This window comes from Mauremys mutica, chromosome 2 (assembly GCF_020497125.1).
Source record: "Mauremys mutica isolate MM-2020 ecotype Southern chromosome 2, ASM2049712v1, whole genome shotgun sequence".
NCBI classification, from domain to species: Eukaryota; Metazoa; Chordata; order Testudines; family Geoemydidae; genus Mauremys; species Mauremys mutica.
Genome location: NC_059073.1, coordinates 114,481,197 through 114,487,737, shown reverse-complemented (window position 1 = coordinate 114,487,737; position 6,541 = coordinate 114,481,197). Strand labels below are relative to the sequence as shown.

The window sequence follows — 6,541 nt, the reverse complement described above, 5'->3', positions numbered from 1 at the left end:
TTCATTGTTTAAATATAGTTTTGTTAAGCGGTCACTTGATATCTCCAAAATGTTCTGCACTGTTTAATACAGGAACTTAGATCTTATCAGCAATATAGAAGTATGTAGACTATTATGGAACCTACAAAACAGAAACACGCCAAAGAAGAAGAGTTAAAAACAGCTGTGTAGAGTAAAAGCGGGACAAGCAATGTTTAAGTGGGACATAAGCTTTGTGTTGGCCCTCTGCCCAAGGGTGAATTTCAGGCTGCATGAGTAGGACGGTAGAATATTTCAAGGCTGTTATACACGCAAAGTACAAAAATCATTTCACTTGTCTTCAGAAAGCAGCCACTCTGGAGTTGAAGGCGGTAGCTATTTTTAGTAGCACACTGCAGTACTGCACAGGAGAATACAAGATGCTGCAGCCTCATAGCTTATTTTCACAGATGACTCGGCCAATTTGTTAAGGCAAGATCAGGTGACAAACCATTACAGGAAGCTGAGTATTGGCCCTTGACATCTGAATGAAACCAAAGGGGATCTGCTGGATAATGGTTTAAAAAAAAAAATCACATTGGCCAGACCTAGTTTGAACCATATACTGGGTGGAGAAACAAGAGCAACTGAACCACACAGCTTTATAAATAAGCTTCTGAGAGCAGGGCTCATCTTTTTCTTCTGTTTGTACCATACCCAGTACAATGAGTTGGAGCCTCTAGACACTACTGCATTACAAATAAATAGTAATAAGGACTCGTCAGTACATTTCTAAGAAGGATGATGTTCTTAGTTTTTCCACAGGAGTTGTAGAACATGAAGTGTTGTAATTAAACAGTTTGCAGTACCACTGTGTGCTCAGAAAGCAGGTTTCGGAAGAGTCTTGCAAGGCTGTTGAGTTTCTGAATTAACATTTTGTTTGGGCAATAACGATGTGACCATCACATTTTATCTGCTGTTGGCAGCCCCTCTGTTGATTTCTCTCTGCAAATGACACTTGTTTTGCAAGTATACTGATGAAGAGCCATGTGAGTGAGACAGAACAGTCTGTTACTGTTGTAAATGAAAAAGAAAAATGCAAACACACAGTCATAATATGGGAAGCTCTGGTATCTTGTATTTTAATTGCTCACTTTTAAAACTAATATCATTGATGTTCACTGGGGTTATTTTATGCTGTCTTGTAGTGTCGCACCTCATCCCCCCCTCCCCCCCCAATGAATAATACTTATGTACAAGAAGAAATGTGTCTGAGCCTCTGTTGTTGATGATAGAGCCAAGGGACATACACAGAATTAGGTGATGTGGTTAATAGAGGAATACATTGCTATGAATATCCATGAATATGTTGATCAGCAAAGCAATAGGATCCTAGTAAGAAGAGCATAAATAGAGTGTGACACCACTATACATGTCAGGCTAGCACAAAGAGGTTAGGCACTGAATATGGTGGGAAGAATGTGGTATTGCCTATCCTTAGTAATGCCTGCTCTTCCCCTCACTGTCATAGTAGCAGGGGATGGTAGATGCCCTGCTGGGAAGGCAGTGAAGTGAACCCCTCAATCTCTTGAGACGGGGATTTGCACCTCCACCAAAAAGTCAGCCAGCATTTTAGCTGAGCCTGGCCTGTGGGAGGCTGCTGCCTGAGAGGTGGCATCTGGTGCAAAGGCTAGAGGCCTGTGAGAACAGACTGGAGCAGGGGTTCTCAGGATAAATTATTTGATAGCCTCAGTGTGCAGCCACCAACTTTTGCTGGTGGCCGCTCTCATACTTTTTCCTAAAATAGTTACCTACCTTTAGGAAAAACAAATAAATACGGACACATACACGTCCAAATCATTGTCATTTACTTATTGCTAGCTACAGGGGTGGCTCCAGGCACCAGCACACCAAGCGCATGCCTGGGCGGCAAGCCACGGTGGGTGCTCTGCCGGTCGCCACGAGGGCGGCAGGCAGGTTGCCTTCGGCAGCATGCCTGTGGAGGATCTGCTGGTCCCGCGGCTTCGGCGGACCTCCCGCAGGCGTGCCGCCGAATCTGTGGGACCGGGGACCTCCCGCAGGCAAGCCGCTGAAGGCAGCCTTCCTGACGTGCTTGGGGCGGCAAAATACCTGGAGCCGCCCCTGGCTAGCTAGTAAGTCTGTTGTGAAAAGTGATATTAACAAATAGATAAGTATCACTTTTCACAACAGACTTACTCAGCCCCAGCAAGTCTGGGGACAAATTAAGCCCTGGATGGGAGATCGGGGGAGGCAGCAGAGGCGATGGGGGCGGGGAGGCTGGCTGGGGAGGCAGCAGGTGGCTGGACCTTGAAGCCCCATGGCTAGGGGATGGAACCCAAAGCCACACGGCCAGAGTCTGGGGCTGGAGCCCAAAGCCCTGCGGCCAGAGCCTGCCTTCCATGCCAACCCTGGGCTGAAGCCCAAAACCTGAGCCCCACCACCCGTGGGAAGGTGGGGAACTCACTGGCTGCCTGCTTCTCCAGCATTGTGCCCCAAGTGTCTCCAGAGGGGGGCAGGGCCCAACTGGAAGCCCAGCAACCAACATCAAGACAGTGCATCCAGGAGGACCAGAGAGGGAGAGGGGCCACTGCTTCCCCTGCCCCAATCACAGCCCCGGAGGCTGTGGCTGCAAGAAAATCCCGTGGTAGTCGCATGCAGCCACATTTGAGAAACACTGGACTAGAGTACAATTAAGTGAAATTAAAATGGGAGGGGAGCATTCAGAGAGGGGAATCTCAGATTGGTTGTTACAGTTTGAGGCTTGTCCTTTTAAAGGAAGGGATAGAGAGGGCCATTAGAATCAGGGCATGAGGAAAGAGGGGGGCAGTATTACGACGATAGGAAACAACCAGTGCAGTACCTTCCCCAGGGTGTCACAGTCTGGCATTTCATTCTGTGTGTACAGTGCCTAGCTCAATGGGGCATGATCCTTGATTGGGCTTCCAGGTGCTACTGAAATACAAGTACTAATAATCAACTGTCACTGTCTGCTTAATGTTCAGCCATATTACGCCTTCTTCCTCCTTCAAACATGCAATAGTTCAATGAACATTGACAAAAACAGCCTTTTTCAGATATGAAGAGATAGGAACAAGTATATATTCTTTTAAAAAAAAAAAGCTACCAAAATATGTGACAGATGTCCTGTCACATTGCTTACATCACTATTGGAAGGTGCTCAGACACTATGGTGAGGAGCGCAGTATAAAAACATACATAGAACAGAAGCCATCAAGGAGCAGAAGTTTCTCCAGAGCCATGCATGATACTATGTAGGTTTATATTGTGTGTAGGGTGACCAGATGTCCTGATTTTATAGGGACAGTCCCAATTTTGGGGTCTTTTTCTTATATAGGCTCCTATTACCCCCCACCCCTGTCCCAATTTTTCACATTTGCTGTCTGGTCACCCTAATTGTGTGCAACAGGGTCAGTCACTTCTCAAATATCCTTTTGCAGCCTGAAGTCATTCTGCAGACATCCTCCCTCTGTTTCCCTTCTTCCAGGCTCCGTGTTCAAACACCCCTCCTTAGGGTCTGCGTTTATTAACATAAAAGTTCAGAACAAAATTCAAAGTCCCCCTCCTCCCCCCGCAAAAAAGGCCACAATGTCCAACTCAATTTCCTGCTTTTAGCAGGCCATTCCCAGCCGTACCTGGCTGGAATCTTGTAACGCTGGTGTATCAAACTCACCAGCAGGAGACCTCTAACTCTGTCTCCACTTCCTCTTTTATAAGGCACATGTGCCTTCTATTATGCCCAATTTGGGACCAGGTACAGTCACAAGTGCACTGGACCCCGCTTCCTTTTAAAGGCATGGTGCTTGTCATCTTAGCGCTGCATACAGCTGAATGTAGTGTAGTGGCCAGATATTGGATATGCTGGTCCTTGGAGTAAATTAAACAAATGTGCAGCCTTTTTAATACCAGTAATAGTCTCACATGCTCAATAAGAAGAACCTGTCACCCCATTAAAGAATAATGTGTGGTTTATTGATATAATGGCAGTTATGCAAAGATTTTTCACCCAGATGCCTGTTCCTGAGTTGAAGTGCCTCTGACGTGCAGTCAGCAGCACCGAGAGAGAGAAGGAATATTTGTAAATGTTTAAGAACAGTTCCCAGGTGAGAGCATCATAGCAATAAGGAGCAGAAAGTGCCCTCTGGTCTGCAACCATCAATTACCCTGCTCCTTTCCCTCTCCCTCCCCCCCATATAAACTCATAGCTAGTTCCTTTTCAAGGGCATTTGTAGCCCTTTAGTTGTAGTTACTGTGGTTCTTTGATCTTCATTCTTCACTGTTGTTTTTAATATTTAGAGAGGAATTTCTCACCTGTTTTTGGATGTTTGGGCAGGGCCGGGAGAGAAGGTGCTCTGCTTCGTGGTTTGTCTTCAGGGCTGTTCGGCTTCTCGGTGAGGTCACTCTGGGTATTAAAAGAATTTTATTATTCTTTTTTTTTTCTGGATTAATTGCTGTTTTTGGACTCTGGGCATGATCCAGCTCTTACACAATGAAAAGTAACTGCACCGCAGTATAATGCTGGTGCAAGTGAGGTCAGAATCAGGGACATAAAATCCACGTAAGTGGTGCTGATTAGACATAGATGAGGGAAAATGTCCCAATGGCTTTAAATACTGAGCTGTGAAGATTATTTTTTATTAGGGTTGGGAAGAGGGCGAGACCAGGGTACAAGGGAGAGGATCAGGTGATATTTTAGACATTTCTGCTTGGGGAGGAGGGCGGTTGGTTACACAGGGGCTGTAGTGGCAGTCTGTGCTCCTGCTGCCTTTCTTGCAGCTCAACCATACGCTGCAGCATATGAGTTTGATCCTCCAGCAGCCTGAGCACTGACTCCTGCCTTCTGTCAGCAAGCTGACACCACCGATCATCTTTAGCCCACCACTTACTCTCTTCAGCCCGCCAGCTCTCTTCGCATTTATATTGTGCTTTCCTGCACTCTGACATCTTCTGCCTCCACGCATTCTGCTGTGCTGTCGGTGTGGGAGGACAGCAGGAGCTCAGAGAACATTTCATCCCGAGTGCGGTTTTTTTTGCCTTCTAATCTTCGCTAGCCTCTGGGAAGAAGAAACATATGCAGCTGGTGGAGGAAAAAAAAGGAAGAGTGGTAGTTAAAAAGACACATTTTATAGAATAATGGGTACACTCTTTCACGGTAAACCTTGCTGTTAACATTACATAGCACATGTGCTTTCGTTACAAGGTCGCATTTTGCCTCTTATTGAGGGTATGTCAGTTTGGTGTGAGAGATCACTGACGCAGGGCTGGGCAACAGAATTCAGCTTGCAGGCAGCCATGGTAAGCCACAGTCTTTTGGCTTCTTTAACCTTCATAACATGTGGAAATGGTTTCAAACAGCAGCACCCTCATTTCCCATACCAAGCAGCCGTTGGGTTGGCCATTTAAAATGGGTTGGCAATTTAAAAGGAGGGGCTGCGGCTTCTGGGTTAATGTGCAGCAGAAACCCAACTAATCCCCCACCCACACACCCAATTCTCTGGGATGATGGCTTCACCCCTCCCCCCACCGCATGGCTAACAGCGGGGAACATTTCTGTTCCCATGGCCCATGACACTCATGAGCTTGTGAATGTCTGACTAATCCACCCACCTTGTAGCTGAACCCCTCCCAGCCACAAATGAAACTTCCCCCCAAGCACCCTGGGGCAGGAAAGGATCCTCCCCATCTGACAGGTGGGGACTAAGACACAGAGGAAGGGTTGTGACCCAGGTTACACAACCCTGGGTGTAGATCTAGGAACTGCAGGGGTCCCAGGCTAGTACCTTCCCCCCAGGGACAGCTTCACTTTCTGTCCTATATTCTCCCCTCCTTTTGGGAGTCTCTGAGTGTGAAATGAACAGGAGCTAGATGTGGTTCCTGGCACATAGGGTGGGGGCTCCCTCAGCCCTGGATCAGGCCAGGGATAGAGACAGAGACATTTTATTCTTTTATTCTTAGGAAGAGAGTCCCCAGGTGAGGGTTCATGGGGCTTGATCCCAGGTCTGCAAGGCTCCAGATGTGCAGTGCATGGGGGTACCAAGTCATCTAGGCAACAAGGCAGATCCCTGCCCTTCTGTAGAGCCAGTCCCCACTTTGATCCCGGTTCCTGCTTCCATGCATCACCCTGCTCTGCCCTCCAGTTCCTGGCTATTGACTTGGCTTGACCCTCGTCTCCAGTATCTGGCTGCTGACTCCGGCATGACCCTTGGCTCTAGATCTTGACTACCAACTCTGGCTCAGTATTGTCCTTGCCCTCCTCTAGTCTCGCTCCAGCCCCACCAATGACCAGCTCCAATCTTGCCTCTTCCTTCTGATCTTCCCCAAACCCTCAGACTCTTACTACCTGGCTTTGACCTTCCACCTGTATCTGGCTTCATATAGTCTTTGGGCTTTCCTTTGGACTCTGACCACCTGGCTTCGATCTCTGGCCTGCACCTGGACTCTGGCTTCAGTTATGATTCTGGTTTGTCTATGGACTCTGATCTTGGTTTTGACCCTGGATCTCAATTCCCTCACCACCCTTTGCCCAGGCCCAGCCCTACACCTA

General features: G+C 47.5%; 1 long non-coding RNA gene across 1 annotated transcript; it reads right to left on the bottom strand.

Moving 5' to 3' along the window:
* Positions 1–688: 688 nt before the first annotated feature.
* LOC123363347 lies at positions 689–4,934 on the bottom strand. Its single transcript, XR_006576730.1, has 3 exons — positions 4,884–4,934; positions 4,309–4,399; positions 689–1,032 (listed from the first exon to the last, which is right to left on the bottom strand). It is a non-coding gene; the product is annotated as an uncharacterized LOC123363347 (long non-coding RNA).
* Positions 4,935–6,541: the final 1,607 nt, after the last annotated feature.